A 17659-nucleotide genomic window follows, 5' to 3' on the forward strand; every position below is an offset into this window, starting at 1 on the left:
TTTCCCAACCTGAAAATGACCCATCTTACCCCCCCAGTTCCTGACCTTCTCCCCGCCCCCCCGCGGGTTCCTGACCTTCTCCCCCCCAAGTTCCTGACCTTTCCCCCCCCCCCCCAGATTTCCTGACCTTCTCCCCCCTGAGTTCCTGATCTCTCCCCACCCCGTTACTGACCTCCTCACCGCCGCCCCCCCCCCCCCATCGTGGAGAGAGAAACAGAGTTAACGTTAATTCTGTTTTTCTCTCCACAGATGCTGCCTGGCCTGCTGAGTTTTTCCAGCGTTGTCTGTTATTTCAGATTTCCAGCATCCGCAGTATTTTGCTATTGCGTTACTGAGGGAGGGTTCATTTCCTTTTAAGGGCAATATGCAAATAAGCATGGCAGGTTCTTTATCACTACAGTATTTTCTCAAAGGGAATATCATTACATATCGCAATATTTTAACAGAATTGACATGTTAGAGCAGCAGCACTTTCTGATTGAAGGGACATTGTGACTTTTTAAAATGGGTCGTTGACACGGTAAGAGGCAGTGAATGATGTCGGGAGGCACTGTGTGGGGCAAAAAATCATACTTACCTGGCAGGGGAGAGACCATGATCAAGAAGGTGGTTCTCCCAGGACGAGGCTAACCCATTGCACTTCGGGTGTGCTGACGCCTGCGATGTCCCCAAATGCGGGATACTCGACTGCAAAATTTGTGGTAGTGGGGGACTGCGTTCGCGCTCTCCCCTGATTCATAACCAAGAATAGATGGACTATTTTTCATGTTGGGATAGCTGTTCTTTCCAGTACACATATGTTTGTTGTTCCGATCACGTTCTTGCCATCATTTTACAGCGTTTTTGCAACTATAAATTAACTATAATGTTATTTTAGCTAATTTTGTTTTCACCTTAACTTCACTTTATTTCCAACAGAGGGAGCTGTTATACAAGAGAACCTTCCTCCACAAGACTCAATGCTAAGAAACAACTCAACAGGTCATACATTAATCTTCTGATAAGCAATCAAAGTGCTCACATTTCTATTCTAAGGGAATGGATCTCTACAACTAAGAAATTACGCATTTTGTATAAAAACTCTACATTATTCACACTAGTAAGTCCACACCACAATATTTTCAAAGCTGCATGCCAACTCTGGACTTTGGCAAAATGTTCAATGTTGTCAAATTTTTTGTCTTAAAATACTCCTGTGCAGTGCCTTGGCATGTTTTACTACGTTAAAGGCGCTATATAAATACAAGTTGTTATTAACTACCTATAGACTGGTACAGCATAGAAGGAAGCCATTCGGCCCATCGTGCGTCTGCTGGCATTTTTTTTCATCATTCCTGGTATCATTGGCAAGACCAGCATTTATTGCCCATCCCTAATTACAAAAGACAAATAAGACATAGGGGCAGGAGTAGGTCATTTGGCCCCTCGAGCCTGCTCCACCATTCAATAAGATCATAGCTGATCTGATCTTGGCCTCACCTCCACTTCCCTGCCCGCTCCCAATAACCCTTGACTCCCTTACCTTTCAAAAATCTGTCTATCCCCACCTTAAATATATTCAATGCCCGAGCCTCCCCAGCTCTCTGGGGAAGAGAATTCCAATGATTCACCATCCTCTGAGAGAAGAAATTCCTCCTAATTTCCAAATTAAATGGGTGCCCCCTTGTTCTGAAATTATGCCCCCTAGTTCTAGATTTCCCCACGAGGGGAAACATCCTCTCTGCATCTACCCTGTCAAGCCCCTTCAGATTCTTATATGTTTCAATAAGATTCCCTCTGATTCTTCTAAACGCAAATGAGTATAGGCCCAAACTTTCTTCATAAGATAACGCCTTCATCTCCAGAATCAACCTCGTGAACCTTCTCTGAACTGCCTCTAATGCAAGTATATCCTTCCTTAAATAAGGAGACCAAAATTACGCAGCACTCCAGGTGTGGTCTCACCAATGCCCCATACAGTTGTAACAGGACTTCCCTACTTTGCAATAAAGGCCAACACTCCATTGGCCTTCCTAATTACTTGCTGTAGCTGCATGCTAACGTTTTGTGATTCATGTACAAAGGTACCCAGATCCATCTATTCCTCAGCATTTTACTTTTTTATTTTTCCTACCAAAGTGGATAACCCACATTAAACTCCATCTGCCAGATTTTTGCCCACTCACTGAGCCTATCTATATCCCTTTGGAGATTTTTTGTGTCCTCCACACAATTTGTTTGCCCATCTATGTTTGTATCATCAGCAAATTTGGCTACCTTACATTCGGTCCCTTCATCCAAGTCACTAATATAGATTGTAAATAGTTGAGGCCCCAGCACTGATCCCTGTGGCACCCCAGTAGTTATAGTTTCCCAACCTGAAAATGACCCATCTTACCCCCCCAGTTCCTGACCTTCATCTCCCCCGGGTTCCTGACCGTCTCCCCCCAAGTTCCTGACCTTCTCCCCCCCGATTTCCTGACCTTCTCCCCCCTGAGTTCCTGATCTCTCCCCACCCCCCCCCCCCCCCCCGTTACTGACCTCCTCACCGCCGCCCCCCCCCCCCATCGTGGAGAGAGAAACAGAGTTAACGTTAATTCTGTTTCTCTCTCCACGGATGCTACCTGACCTGCTGAGTTTTTCCAGCGTTGTCCGTTATTTCAGATTTCCAGCATCCGCAGTATTTTGCTATTGCATTACTGAAGGGGGGTTCATTTCCTTTTAAGGGCAATATGCAAATAAGCATGGCAGGTTCTTTATCACTACAGTATTTTCTCAAAGGGGCTATCGTGACATATTGCAATCTTTTACAGAATTGACATGTCAGAGCAGCAGCACTTTCTGATTGAAGGGACATTGTGACTTTTTAAAATGGGTCGTTGACACGGTAAGAGGCAGTGAATGGTGTCGGGAGGCACTGTGTGGGGCAAAAAATCATACTTACCTGGCAGGGGAGAGACCATGATCAAGAAGGTGGTTCTCCCAGGACGAGGCTAACCCATTGCACTTCGGGTGTGCTGACGCTTGCGATGTCCTCAAATGCAGGATACTCGACTGCAAAATTTGTGGTAGTGGGGGACTGCGTTCGCGCTCTCCCCTGATTCATAACCAAGAATAGATGGACTGTTTTTCATGTTGGGATAGCTGTTCTTTCCAGTACACATACGTTTGTTGTTTTAATCATGTTCCTGCCATCATTTTACAACGTTTTTGCAACTAAATTAACTTATATAATGTTATTTTAGCTAATTTTGTTTTCACCTTAACTTCACTTTATTTCCAACAGAGGGAGCTGTTATACAAGAGAACCTTCTTCCACAAGACTCAATGCTAAGAAACAACTCAACAGGTCATACGTCAGTGTATTAATCTTCTGATAAGCAATCAAAGTGCTCACATTTCTATTCTAAGGGAATGGATCTCTACAACTAAGAAATTACGCATTTTGTATAAAAACTCTACATTATTCACACTAGTAAGTCCACACCACAATATTTTCAAAGCTGCATGCCAACTCTGGACTTTGGCAAAATGTTCAATGTTGTCAAATTTTTTGTCTTAAAATACTCCTGTGCAGTGCCTTGGCATGTTTTACTACGTTAAAGGCGCTATATAAATACAAGTTGTTATTAACTTATAGACTGGTACAGCATAGAAGGAAGCCATTCGGCCCATCGTGCGTCTGCTGGCATTTTTTTTCATCATTCCTGGTATCATTGGCAAGACCAGCATTTATTGCCCATCCCTAATTACAAAAGACAAATAAGACATAGGGGCAGGAGTAGGTCATTTGGCCCCTCGAGCCTGCTCCACCATTCAATAAGATCATAGCTGATCTGATCTTGGCCTCACCTCCACTTCCCTGCCCGCTCCCAATAACCCTTGACTCCCTTACCTTTCAAAAATCTGTCTATCCCCACCTTAAATATATTCAATGCCCGAGCCTCCCCAGCTCTCTGGGGAAGAGAATTCCAATGATTCACCATCCTCTGAGAGAAGAAATTCCTCCTAATTTCCAAATTAAATGGGTGCCCCCTTGTTCTGAAATTATGCCCCCTAGTTCTAGATTTCCCCACGAGGGGAAACATCCTCTCTGCATCTACCCTGTCAAGCCCCTTCAGATTCTTATATGTTTCAATAAGATTCCCTCTGATTCTTCTAAACGCAAATGAGTATAGGCCCAAAATTTCTTCATAAGATAACGCCTTCATCTCCAGAATCAACCTCGTGAACCTTCTCTGAACTGCCTCTAATGCAAGTATATCCTTCCTTAAATAAGGAGACCAAAACTACGCAGCACTCCAAGTGTGGTCTCACCAATGCCCCATACAGTTGTAACAGGACTTCCCTACTTTGCAATAAAGGCCAACACTCCATTGGCCTTCCTAATTACTTGCTGTAGCTGCATGCTAACGTTTTGTGATTCATGTACAAAGGTACCCAGATCCATCTATTCCTCAGCATTTTACTTTTTTATTTTTCCTACCAAAGTGGATAACCCACATTAAACTCCATCTGCCAGATTTTTGCCCACTCACTGAGCCTATCTATATCCCTTTGGAGATTTTTTGTGTCCTCCACACAATTTGTTTGCCCATCTATGTTTGTATCATCAGCAAATTTGGCTACCTTACATTCGGTCCCTTCATCCAAGTCACTAATATAGATTGTAAATAGTTGAGGCCCCAGCACTGATCCCTGTGGCACCCCAGTAGTTATAGTTTCCCAACCTGAAAATGACCCATCTTACCCCCCCAGTTCCTGACCTTCATCTCCCCCGGGTTCCTGACCGTCTCCCCCCAAGTTCCTGACCTTCTCCCCCCCGATTTCCTGACCTTCTCCCCCCTGAGTTCCTGATCTCTCCCCACCCCCCCCCCCGTTACTGACCTCCTCACCGCCGCCCCCCCCCCCCCATCGTGGAGAGAGAAACAGAGTTAACGTTAATTCTGTTTCTCTCTCCACGGATGCTACCTGACCTGCTGAGTTTTTCCAGCGTTGTCCGTTATTTCAGATTTCCAGCATCCGCAGTATTTTGCTATTGTCATAGAGTCATAGAGTTATACAGCACAGAAAGAGGCCCTTTGGCCCATCGCATCCACGCCTGCCATCAAGCCCTGTCTAATCTAACCCCATTTTCCAGCATTTGGTCCGTAGCCTTGTATGCTATGGCATTTCAAGTGCTCACCCAAATGCTTCTTGAATGTTGTGAGGGTTCCTGCCTCTACCACCCTTTCAGGCAGTGAGTTGCAGATTCCAACCACCCTCTGGGTGAAAAAGTTCTTCCTCAAATCCCCTCTAAACCTCCTGCCCCTTACCTTGAATCTATGCCCCCTTGTTATTGACCCCTCTACTAAGGGAAAAAGTTCCTTTCTATCTACTCTATCTATGCCCCTCATAATTTTGTACACCTCAATCAGGTCCCCCCTCAGCCTTCTCTGCTCCAAGGAAAACAACCCCAGCCTGTCCAGTCTTTCTTCATAGCTGAAGCGCTCCAGCCCAGGTAACATCCTGGTGAATCTCCTCTGCACCCTCTCCAAAGCAATCACATCCTTCCTGTAGTGTGGCGACCAGAACTGCACACAGTATTCCAGCTGTGGCCTAACCAGCGTTTTGTACAGCTCCATCATAACCTCCCTGCTCTTATACTCTGTGCCTCAGCTAATGAAGGCAAGTATCCCATATGCCTTTTTAACCACCTTATCTACCTGTTCTGCTGCCTTCAGGGATCTATGTACATGCACACCAAGGTCCCTCTGATCCTCTGTCTTTCCTAGGGTCTTACCATTCATTGTGTATTCCCTTGCCTTGTTAGTCCCTCCAAAATGCATCACCTCACACTTTTCAGGGTTAAATTCCATTAGCCACTGTTCCGCCCATCTGACCAACTCATCTATATCGTCCTGCAGACTGAGGCTACCCTCCTCGCTATTTACCACCCCACCAATTTTCGTGTCATCTGCGAACTTACTGATCATACCTTTTACATTCACATCCAAATCATTAATGTAGACCACAAACAGCACCAATCCCTGCAGTACCCCACTGGACACAAGCTTCCAGTCACAAAAACAACCTTCGACCATCACCCTCTGCCTTCTGCCACTAAGCCAGTTTTGGATCCAATGTGCCAAGGCACCCTGGATCCCATGGGCTCTTACCTTCTTGACCAGTCTCCTGTGCGGGACTTTATCGAAAGCCTTACTGAAATCCATGTATACCACATCCACTGCACTACCCTCATCCACACACCTAGTCACCACCTCGAAAAATTCAATCAAATTGGTCAGACATGATCCTCCCTTGACAAAGCCATGCTGACTATCCCTGATTAATCCTTGCCTCTCCAAGTGGAGACTAATTCTGTCCCTCAGAATTTTTTCCAATAATTTCCCTACCACTGATGTTAGGCTCACTGGCCTGTAATTCCCTGGTTTATCCCTACTACCCTTCTTGAATAATGGTACTATGTTAGCTGTTCTCCAGTCCTCTGGCACATCCCCTGTGGCCAGAGAGGTTTTGAAAATTTGTGTCAGAGCCCCTGCAATCTCCTCCTTTGCCTCACACAGCAGCCTGGGATACATCTCTGATACGCTTATCAATTACTTCATAAAAGGTGATGAGTCGAAGAAGAGATGATGAGTCGAAAGAAGAGATGAATAAGGCTTTTATTAGCTAAGAAGAGACCATGCTTCTTCGTGAGTGACTGAACAAGTCTGAACGAAACCCACACAGTGGTGGGTGGAGTCAGCTGAGGCATGCCTCCATACACAGCGCCACCCAGAGGTGGCAATATACAATACAGTGGTTTACCACATTCACCCCTTGTTTAATGTGAAGTCCGGCGGGGTGAAGGGTACTACAAGTTAAGTCTATCAGGAGGCCTTGTCTGACGTCCTGATCGTCGTGGTGGCGGCGGTGGTGTTGCAGCATCCGACGTCGGGTCTGGTGTCTGGGTGGTTGGCGAAGATTCCTGGGGCTTTGGCATGCCGTCTGCAGGGGTTGGGTTGGGAGGGGTGGTGGGGGATAACAGTGGTAAGGGGGATAACGGTGGTAAGGGGGATAACGGTGGTAATTCAGGGGTACCCGAGGGTGCGAGATCTCGTATGGAGACCGTGTCCTCCCGCCCGTCTGGGTATGTCACCCAGGCATACTGGGGGTTGGCGTGTAGGAGGTGCACCCGCTCGACCAGGGGGTCCGTTTTATGCGTCCTCACGTGCCTCCGCAGTAGGACGGGCCCAGGAGAAGTCAACCATGCCGGTAGCGAGGTTCCCGATGTAGACTTCCGGGGGAAAACGAACATTTTCTCATGAGGGGTCGCATTAGTGGCAGTACAAAGCAGTGACCGAATGGAGTGAAGCGCTGCAGGGAGGACCTCCTGCCAGCGGGAGGTCGGAAGGCCCTTAGATTTTAGTGCTAAGAGGACTGCCTTCCAAACCGTCGCGTTCTCCCTTTCCACCTGGCTGTTCCCCCGGGGGTTGTAACTGGTGGTCCTGCTCGTGGCGATACCTCTTGTTAGCAGGTACTGCCGAAGTTCGTCGCTCATGAACGATGAGCCCCTGTCGCTATGTATATAGCTGGGGAACCCGAACAGAGCGAAGATGTCATTCAGACACTTGATGACCGTGGTACTGGTCATGTCTGGGCAAGGGATGGCAAAGGGGAAACGGGAGTACTCATCAACTATGTTGAGGAAGTACACATTGCGGTCAGCGGAGGGGAGGGGCCCTTTAAAATCGACGCTCAGGCGTTCGAAGGGGCGGGTGGCCTTGATCAGGCTTGCTCTGTCCGGCCTATAGAAGTGCGGTTTGCACTCGGCGCAGATTTGGCAGCTCTTGGTCATGGTCCTGACCTCCTCGATGGAGTAGGGCAGGTTACGGGATTTGATAAAATGGAAAAACCTGGTGACCCCCGGGTGGCAGAGGTCATTGTGGAGGGACTGCAGCCTATCACTCTGCGCGTTGGCGCATGTACCACGTGATAGGGCATCTGGGGGCTCATTGAGTTTCCCTGGCCGATACAAGATATCATAATTGTAGGTGGAGAGTTCGATTCTCCACCTCAAGATCTTGTCGTTCTTGATTTTACCCCTCTGCTTATTATTAAACATAAAAGCTACTGAACGCTGGTCAGTGAGCAGGGTAAATCGTTTCCCGGCCAGGTAATGCCTCCAGTGACGCACCGCTTCTACAATAGCCTGGGCCTCCTTTTCGACGGAGGAGTGTCTCGTCTCGGGGCCCTGGAGGGTCCTTGAGAAAAAGGCCACGGGTCTGCCCGCCTGGTTAAGGGTCGCGGCTAGGGCGAAGTCGGAGGCATCGCTCTCCACTTGGAAGGGGATGGACTCATCCACCGCGTGCATTGCGGCCTTCGCGATATTGTTCTTGATAAGAGTGAAGGCTGCACACGCCTCTGGTGTCAGGGGGAAGGAGGTGGCTTTGATGAGGGGCCTGGCTTTGTCTGCATAGAGGGGCACCCACTGGGCGTAGTAGGAGAAAAACCCCAGGCATCTCTTCAGTGCTTTTTGGCAGTGGGGAAGGGGTAGCTCCATTAGGGGGCGCATTCTGTCGGGGTCGGGCCCGATGACTCCGTTCTCCACCACGCAGCCGAGGATGGCCAGGCGCTTGGTGTGAAACATACATTTTTCCTTATTGTACGTTAGGTTCAGCCGTTGGGCCGTACGGAGGAAATTTGCTAGATTAACGTCGTGGTCCTGCTGGTCGTGGCCGCAGATGGTGACGTTATCCAAATAGGGGAAGGTTGCCCGCAGCGCGTTCTGGTCAACCATTCGGTCCATCTCCCTTTGGAAGACCGAAACCCCGTTGGTGACGCCGAAGGGGACCCTAAGGAAGTGGTAGAGGCGGCCGTTTGCCTCGAAGGCAGTATACTGGCGGTCCTCATGGCGGATGGGCAGCTGGTGGTACGCTGACTTAAGGTCGATGGTGGAGAATACTTTGTATTGCGCAATCTGATTGACCATATCAGATATGCGAGGGAGGGGGTACGCGTCCAGCTGGGTGTACCGGTTTATGGTTTGGCTGTAGTCGATTACCATGCGGCGTTTTGCAGTGGTTTTAACGACTACAACCTGGGCTCGCCAGGGGCTAGTGCTACCTTCGATAATGCCCTCCTTCAAGAGCCGCTCCACCTCAGAGCTGATAAAAGCTCTGTCCCTGGCACTGTACCGCCTGCTTTTGGTAGCGATGGGTTTACAGTCGCGGGTGAGGTTAGCGAACAGGGGAGGGGGGGGGACTTTTAATGTGGAAAGGCTGCAGGTGGTTTGCAGCGGGCGATTTAAAAGCTGTTGGTTGCAGACTGTGAGTGGGGGGAGGGGTCCACCGTATGCTAGTGTGACACTCTTAAGGTGGCACTGAAAATCCAACCCTAGCAGGACGGCAGCGCAAAGACGGGGCAGGACTAGCAGTTTAAATTTTTGATATTCAGTGCCCCCTACTGACAGGGTCACCACACAGTAGCCGCTGATGTCCATTGACTGGGACTTGGACGCCATAGAAATGCGATGGTGCGTTGGCAGAATCGTGAGGGAGTGGCTACGTACCGTGTCGGGGTGGACGAAACTCTCTGTGCTCCCGCTGTCGATCAGGCAACTGGTGGCGCGGCCGTTTACCGCGATATCCATCATGGAGCTGGATAGATGGTGAGGGTGGCCTTGATCCAGCGTCACGGAGGCCAGTATGTGGCTTAGTGAGTCACTATAGTCATCCGCCGAGACGGTGGTCGGTTCCGGTGACGAAATGGCGGTTGAGTGCGTTGGATACGATGGCGGCGGATGCCATGCGGCCGGGGGTACACAAAATGGCGGATAAGATGGCTGCTCCCACGGCCCGCACGCTGCGCTGCTGGCTGGCTTCCCCTTGCAGGCGTTAGCGTAATGGCCTTTCTTCCCGCAGCCCGAGCAGGTAGCTGTCTTAGCTGGGCAGTGCGCTCTGGGATGTTTTAACTGGCCACAGAAATAGCATTTTTGGGCCTGGTTACTGGGCATCGAAGCAGTTCTTACCGGAGGCTGCTGTCTCGGTTGGGTCGCTGCAGCGGTTGGTGCCGGGGGCGGCGGTCCCGTGTCCCACGGTTTCGATTGCCATGTCTCGGCGCCGTTACGGGGGTATGCCTCGAGGTTTCGGTGGGCCTCCTCTAACGAGAGCGCAAGGGCAATGGCCGTCTTCAGGTCGGGTTCCTTGCTTTCTAGCAGTCTCTGCCGGGTGTGGTCTGACTGGAGGCCCCTGATGAAGGCATCACAGGCGAGTCCCTGCGCGTGCTCCACAGCCGTTACCGCTTTACAATCGCAGTCTCTGCAGAGTGCCAGTAGCGCCCGTGCAAATGCCCCTACCGATTCTCCCGGTTGCTGCCTGCGGGATCCCAAGAGGTGTCGGGCGTAAATTGTGTTCACTGGGCGCGTATATTGCCCTTTTAGTAGCTCGAGGGCCGCCACGTACGTATTAGAGTCCCGGATTAGCATATATACTTGATGGCTCACCTGGGCGGTCAAAATTTTCAGTTTGTGATCCTCCTCTGTAACCTGTGAGATTGCGAGGAAGGATTCAAAGCAGCTCAGCCAGTGTTCAAACTTGGCTGATGCACCCACATCTTGAGGGTCGAGGTCCAGGCGTGGTGGTCTGAGGGCTCTCAGCAATGTCTGCTGTATCCGTTGCTGTTGTTGCTCCTCAGGTGTCGCCATTTAACTTTTAGCTAATAAAATTGATACGCTTATCAATTACTTCATAAAAGGTGATGAGTCGAAGAAGAGATGATGAGTCGAAAGAAGAGATGAATAAGGCTTTTATTAGCTAAGAAGAGACCATGCTTCTTCGTGAGTGACTGAACAAGTCTGAACGAAACCCACACAGTGGTGGGTGGAGTCAGCTGAGGCATGCCTCCATACACAGCGCCACCCAGAGGTGGCAATATACAATACAGTGGTTTACCACAATCTCGTCCGGGCCTGGGGATTTATCCACTTTTAAGCCTTCTAAAACCGCTAGTACCTCCTCCCTCTCGATGCTAATATGTTCAAGTATATCACAGTCCCCCTGCCCGATTTCTATGTCTACATCGTCCTTCTCCATAGTGAACACAGATGCAAAAAATTTATTTAAAACCCCACCTACATCTTCTGGCTCCACACACAGATTGCCACTTTGGTCCCTAATGGGCCCTACTCTTTCCCTAGTTATCCTCTTGCCCTTAATATACTTATAAAACACCTTAGGATTTTCCTTTATTTTGCTCGCCAGTGTTATCTCCTGGATGCACTTTAAGAATTCTGCACCCTCTAAGCCTTTCACACTCTGACTATCCCTGTTAATATTGGGGAAGTTGAAATCCCCCACTATTATTACGCTATTATTTGCACATTTCTCTGAGATTTGCCTGCATATCTGTTCCTCTATCTCCCCCTGACTGTTTGGGGGCCTATAGTACACTCCCAGCAAAGTGCTTGCACCCTTTTTGTTTTTAAGTTCTACTCATATGGCCTCATTAGATGAACCTGTTAATATATCATCCCTCCTTACAGCAGTAATTGACTCCTTAATTAATATTGCGACGCCCCCTCCTCTTTTACCCCCCCCCCCTCTGTCTCGCCTGAAGATTCTATACCCCGGAATATTGAGCTGCCAGTCTTGCCCCTCTCTCAACCATGTCTCCGTAATAGCAACAATATCATACTGCCATGTGTTCATCAACACCTTCAATTCATCCACCTTATTCGCAAGACTCCTTGCATTAAAATAAATGCCATCCAGCCTTGCCCTACTCCCTTGTGCTGTCACATATTAGCCTGCCTTCCAAGCTGACTTGTTTTTTCCTCTATATTTGGCTGTACATCACCCCCTATTATAGCTCCACTCTGTATCCCATCCCCCTGTCAAGTTAGTTTAAACCCCCCCCCCCAACAGTGCTAGCAAACCTCCCCGCAAGGATATTTGTCCCGTTCTGGTTCAGGTGCAACCCGTCCGACTTGTACAAGTCCCACCTTCCCCAGAAGCAGACCCAGTGATCCAGGAAACTAAAGCCCTCCCTCCTGCACCAACTCTTTAGCCACGCATTCATCTGCTCGATCCTCCTATTCCTATACTCACTAGCACGTGGCACCGGGAGTAATCCAGAGTTTACAACCTTTGAGGTCCTGCTCTTTAATCTGCTACCTAGCTCCCTAAATTCTTGCTGCAGGACCTCATCCCTCTTCCTACCCATGTTGTTGGTCCCAATGTGAACCACGACCTCTGACTGGTTTTAATATTCAATCGGTCTGTAGCGTCCTCAGTTGGTATTTAGTGGTATTACAGTTCAAATATAATGTACAAAATCGGAAAATGCTAGAAGCACACAGTGAGTCAGATGCATCTGTGGAGAGTACCTTCACCGCACAGACTGCAGTGGTTCATCTTCTTCTTCTTAGGCAGTCCCTCGGAACCAAGGATGACTTGCTTCCACATTAAAAATGAGTTCTCAGGTGACTGATGAGTCCAATGCGGGACCTACAGTCTCTGTCACAGGTGGGGCAGACGGTGGTTGAAGGGGCGGGTGGGTGGGGTGCTTGGGTTGACGTGCGCTCCTTGCGCTGCTTGCGCTTGGCTTCCGCTTGCTCCCGGCGAAGAGACTCGAGGTGTTCGGCGCCTTCCTGGATGCTTCTCCTCCACTTTGTGCGGTCTTGGGCCAGGGATTCTCAGGTGTCGGTGGGGATGTTGCACTTTTACAAGGAGGCTTTGAGGGTGTCCTTGAAGCGTTTCCTCTGCCCACCTGGGGCTCTCTTGCCGTGTCGGAGCTCCGAGTAGAGCGCTTGTTTTGGGAATCTTGTATCGGGCTTGCAGACGATGTGACCCGTCCATCGGAGCTGATCGAGCGTGGTCAAAGCTTCGATGCTGGGGATGTTGGCCTGAGTGAGAACACTGATGTTGGTGCGCCTATCCTGCCAATGGATTTGCAGGATCTTGCGGAGGAAGCATTGGTGGTACCTCTCCAGTGCTTTGAGGTGCCTGCTGTACATGGTCCATGTCTCTGAGGCATACAGCAGGGCGGGTATTGTCATGAATCTTATCATGACTCATGAAGTAACACTGGGTGGCCAGCTGGTGGCGGCATCCAAGGAGTATAAATACTCGGGCGTGGGCCCAGCTTGCTCAGGATGTTTCTGTAACCAGGAGCTAGTGATGTAACTAGAAATCTCATGGTTGTGAAACAGTTGATTAAAGCCTTGTTTTATACTCAAACCAAGCTCTCAGCAGTCTTTTTACATCAGGTATCACTACTGCTCCATAGACCATGAGCTTAGTGCCGGGTTTGAGGTCCTGGTCTTCAAACATTCTCTTCCTCAGCGATTCAAGAAGGCAGTTCACCACCACCTTTTAAAGGCAATTAGGGAAGGGCAATAAAATGCTGGGAGTGATTACTGACACAGAAGTTTGAGTCATGGGTGAGAGCCTGGGTGCAGCCCTGCACCTCTGTGCAGTCATTGTCAGTGTTTGCTGCACCTCAATGCTGTAGAACACTGACAGCACAAATGTCAAATTAAAGTTGGCCATGGTCCCTTTAAGGAAACCGGCTGATGACGCGTCATCAAATGATGTCATTAGACCCGCTTCCTCCAGTTGGCCGGGAAACTCGCTGGGCAGGCTTAACAAGCCCAATCACGGTAAATTAATTCTACACAGTGGGCTGGAGCTAGCTGCAGGGTCGGGACCCACCACTGACATCGCCTGTCACGGACCCGCCGAGGTTGGTAAAATCCAGCCCATCGTTTCTCTACCCTATTAAATCCATTTAACATTTTAAACAATTCGATTAGATCACCCCTCAATCTTCTAAACTCAAGGGATACAAGCCAAGTTGTAACAACATGGCCTCATATTTTAACACTTTAAGCCCAGTATCAGTCACTGCCCCCTGAATCACCATGCTCTCTGTATGTGAAAAGATGTTAACAATAGGTTTGTGAGGTTGTTTTTGACGTTCTTGTGAAATCAGGAGTATAGGGATTAGAATTTGAAGTCTGACTGTCAGCAATGAAGACCTGAATTCAGGAGTGTGAGCACTGTACGTTCCCTGAAATCAGTAGTGTGAACGCTGTGAGTTCTCTGGACTTGGCAGTGTGAGTGTATGTGTGTTCTCCAACCCAGGAGCTTGAGCCCTGTCTGTCCTCTGAAATCAGTAGAGTTAGCACTGTGAACTCTGGAGCCTGCCTGACAATGCCTGACACTGGATCAAATTAGGCCGCGTCTACTTGCAACACCAGTTTTCTGATTGGGCCACTTGGAAGACAAGACACACCCAACAGTTTGTCTGGAATGTGTCATTTGATCCTGCCTGCTGGAGAGTAATCAAGATCTCTGCAATGTGTAATTTGATCCAGTCATTGTCAGGCAGGCGACTGAGCTCACAGTGCTAACACTACTGCTTTCAGAGAACAGACAGGGCTCACACTCCTGGATTGGAGCACACACACGCTTACACTGCCGAGTTCAGATTGGAAGGGGTGAGGCCATGGAGGGATTTTAACATGATGATGGGAATTTTAAAATCAAGGTGTTGGTGGACAATGTTCCCCTAATTTTTTTTTGGTTGCGCGGTCCCTTTAATGGGCTGCGTGGCCCATTCAAAAATTCACACATGTGCAAAATCTCCCATTCAAAATTTTGAGCATGCATTCAAGATCCGGTAAGTGGCCTGCGCAGGACTTCCAGACAGCTGCATGGCTGCGTGGCTTAGCGGGAGCATTGTTGGTGGTACATGAGCCAATGTAGGTCAATGAGCACAGGGGTGATGGGTGAACGGGACTTGCTGCGTGTTAGGACACGGGCAGCAGAGCTTTTGATGAGCTCAAGTTCATTGAGGGTGGAAGATGGGGGGCTGGCTAGGGGAACATTGGAATAGTCGAGTCCGGCAAACAACACAAAAATGCATGTTGTAGGACCGACACAGAATACGCTCTCATTTAAAAAAATTCATTTAGTTATTTCCCATTCCTAGTTGCTCTTAAGAGGGTGGTCATGAGGTACCTTCTTGAACTGCTGCGGCTTGCTGGGGGAGGAGAGGGAGAGCGTGGTGCAGGTGTAAAGGGGATGGGGGTGGAAGACTGTGATCTGGGTCTAACAGAGGGTGGGAGAGAACGTGATCTATCTTCCTATCTGGATCACGTTCTTGCTCTCATCCCCTCCCTCCTTTAGACCTGGATCATGTTCTTCCTCCTTCCACACTGTTCTCACAGTGTTCCCCCCCCCAACAAGTTCCTGACCTCCTCCCTCCCCCAAGCTCCTGACCTCCTCACCCCCCGAGTTCCTGACCACCTCACCCCCTGAGTTCCTGACATTCTCCCCCACCGAGTTCCTGACCTTCTCCCCCCTGAGTTCCTGACCTCCTCACCCCCCGAGTTCCTGACCTTCTCCCCACCGAGTTCCTGACCTTCTCCCCCCCACCGGGTTCCTGACCTTCTACCCCCACACTCGAGTTCCTGACCTTCTCCCCCCCAAGTTCCTGACCTTCTCCCCCCCCACCGAGTCCCTCACCTCCTCACCTCCTCTGAGTTCCTGGCCTTCGCCTCCGAGTTCCTGACCTTCTCACCCCCCCACCCGAGTTCCTGACCTCCCCCCCTGAGTTTCTGACCTTCCCCCCCCCTGGGCTCCTGACCTTCTCCCACCACCCCCCCTCCCTCGGGTTCCTGACCTTCTCCCCCCCCACCAGTTCCTGACCTTCTCCCCCCTGAGTTCCTGATTTCCCCCCCGCCCTCCCCCATCCGTGGAGAGAGAAACAGAGTTAACTCCACACAATTTGTTTTCCCATCTATGTTTGTATCATCAGCAAATTTGGCTACCTTATATTCGGTCCCTTCATCCAAGTCACTAATATAGTTGTAAATAGTTGAGGCCCCAGCACTGATCCCTGTGGGACCCCAGTAGTTATAGTTTCCCAACCTGAAAATGACCCATCTTACCCCCCCAGTTCCTGACCTTCTCCCCGCCCCCCCGCGGGTTCCTGACCTTCTCCCCCCCAAGTTCCTGACCTTTCCCCCCCCCCCAGATTTCCTGACCTTCTCCCCCCTGAGTTCCTGATCTCTCCCCACCCCGTTACTGACCTCCTCACCGCCGCCCCCCCCCCCATCGTGGAGAGAGAAACAGAGTTAACGTTAATTCTGTTTTTCTCTCCACAGATGCTGCCTGGCCTGCTGAGTTTTTCCAGCGTTGTCTGTTATTTCAGATTTCCAGCATCCGCAGTATTTTGCTATTGCGTTACTGAGGGAGGGTTCATTTCCTTTTAAGGGCAATATGCAAATAAGCATGGCAGGTTCTTTATCACTACAGTATTTTCTCAAAGGGAATATCATTACATATCGCAATATTTTAACAGAATTGACATGTTAGAGCAGCAGCACTTTCTGATTGAAGGGACATTGTGACTTTTTAAAATGGGTCGTTGACACGGTAAGAGGCAGTGAATGATGTCGGGAGGCACTGTGTGGGGCAAAAAATCATACTTACCTGGCAGGGGAGAGACCATGATCAAGAAGGTGGTTCTCCCAGGACGAGGCTAACCCATTGCACTTCGGGTGTGCTGACGCCTGCGATGTCCTCAAATGCAGGATACTCGACTGCAAAATTTGTGGTAGTGGGGGACTGCGTTCGCGCTCTCCCCTGATTCATAACCAAGAATAGATGGACCATTTTTCATGTTGGGATAGCTGTTCTTTCCAGTACACATACGTTTGTTGTTTTAATCATGTTCCTGCCATCATTTTACAACGTTTTTGCAACTAAATTAACTTATATAATGTTATTTTAGCTAATTTTGTTTTCACCTTAACTTCACTTTATTTCCAACAGAGGGAGCTGTTATACAAGAGAACCTTCTTCCACAAGACTCAATGCTAAGAAACAACTCAACAGGTCATACGTCAGTGTATTAATCTTCTGATAAGCAATCAAAGTGCTCACATTTCTATTCTAAGGGAATGGATCTCTACAACTAAGAAATTACGCATTTTGTATAAAAACTCTACATTATTCACACTAGTAAGTCCACACCACAATATTTTCAAAGCTGCATGCCAACTCTGGACTTTGGCAAAATGTTCAATGTTGTCAAATTTTTTGTCTTAAAATACTCCTGTGCAGTGCCTTGGCATGTTTTACTACGTTAAAGGCGCTATATAAATACAAGTTGTTATTAACTACCTATAGACTGGTACAGCATAGAAGGAAGCCATTCGGCCCATCGTGCGTCTGCTGGCATTTTTTTTCATCATTCCTGGTATCATTGGCAAGACCAGCATTTATTGCCCATCCCTAATTACAAAAGACAAATAAGACATAGGGGCAGGAGTAGGTCATTTGGCCCCTCGAGCCTGCTCCACCATTCAATAAGATCATAGCTGATCTGATCTTGGCCTCACCTCCACTTCCCTGCCCGCTCCCAATAACCCTTGACTCCCTTACCTTTCAAAAATCTGTCTATCCCCACCTTAAATATATTCAATGCCCGAGCCTCCCCAGCTCTCTGGGGAAGAGAATTCCAATGATTCACCATCCTCTGAGAGAAGAAATTCCTCCTAATTTCCAAATTAAATGGGTGCCCCCTTGTTCTGAAATTATGCCCCCTAGTTCTAGATTTCCCCACGAGGGGAAACATCCTCTCTGCATCTACCCTGTCAAGCCCCTTCAGATTCTTATATGTTTCAATA

At 48.9% G+C, this 17659-nt stretch overlaps 1 long non-coding RNA gene and 3 other non-coding genes across 4 annotated transcripts; all 4 read left to right on the plus strand.

The window, feature by feature from the left end:
• Positions 1–569: 569 nt before the first annotated feature.
• Positions 570–733, plus strand: LOC147080887 (U1 spliceosomal RNA). The gene has a single exon (XR_015076985.1). It is a non-coding gene; the product is annotated as a U1 spliceosomal RNA (small nuclear RNA).
• LOC147080888 (uncharacterized) lies at positions 586–17561 on the plus strand. The gene is made up of 3 exons (XR_015076979.1): positions 586–1099; positions 3266–3454; positions 16803–17561. It is a non-coding gene; the product is annotated as an uncharacterized LOC147080888 (long non-coding RNA).
• LOC147080889 (U1 spliceosomal RNA) lies at positions 2916–3079 on the plus strand. The gene has a single exon (XR_015076982.1). It is a non-coding gene; the product is annotated as a U1 spliceosomal RNA (small nuclear RNA).
• On the plus strand, positions 16453–16616 carry LOC147080890 (U1 spliceosomal RNA). Its single transcript, XR_015076981.1, has one exon. It is a non-coding gene; the product is annotated as a U1 spliceosomal RNA (small nuclear RNA).
• Positions 17562–17659: the final 98 nt, after the last annotated feature.

The sequence above is a fragment of the Somniosus microcephalus genome, unplaced genomic scaffold (genome assembly GCF_052327205.1).
Source record: "Somniosus microcephalus isolate GS21.2 unplaced genomic scaffold, FLI_Smic_1.0 scaffold1039, whole genome shotgun sequence".
Taxonomy (NCBI): Eukaryota; Metazoa; Chordata; class Chondrichthyes; order Squaliformes; family Somniosidae; genus Somniosus; species Somniosus microcephalus.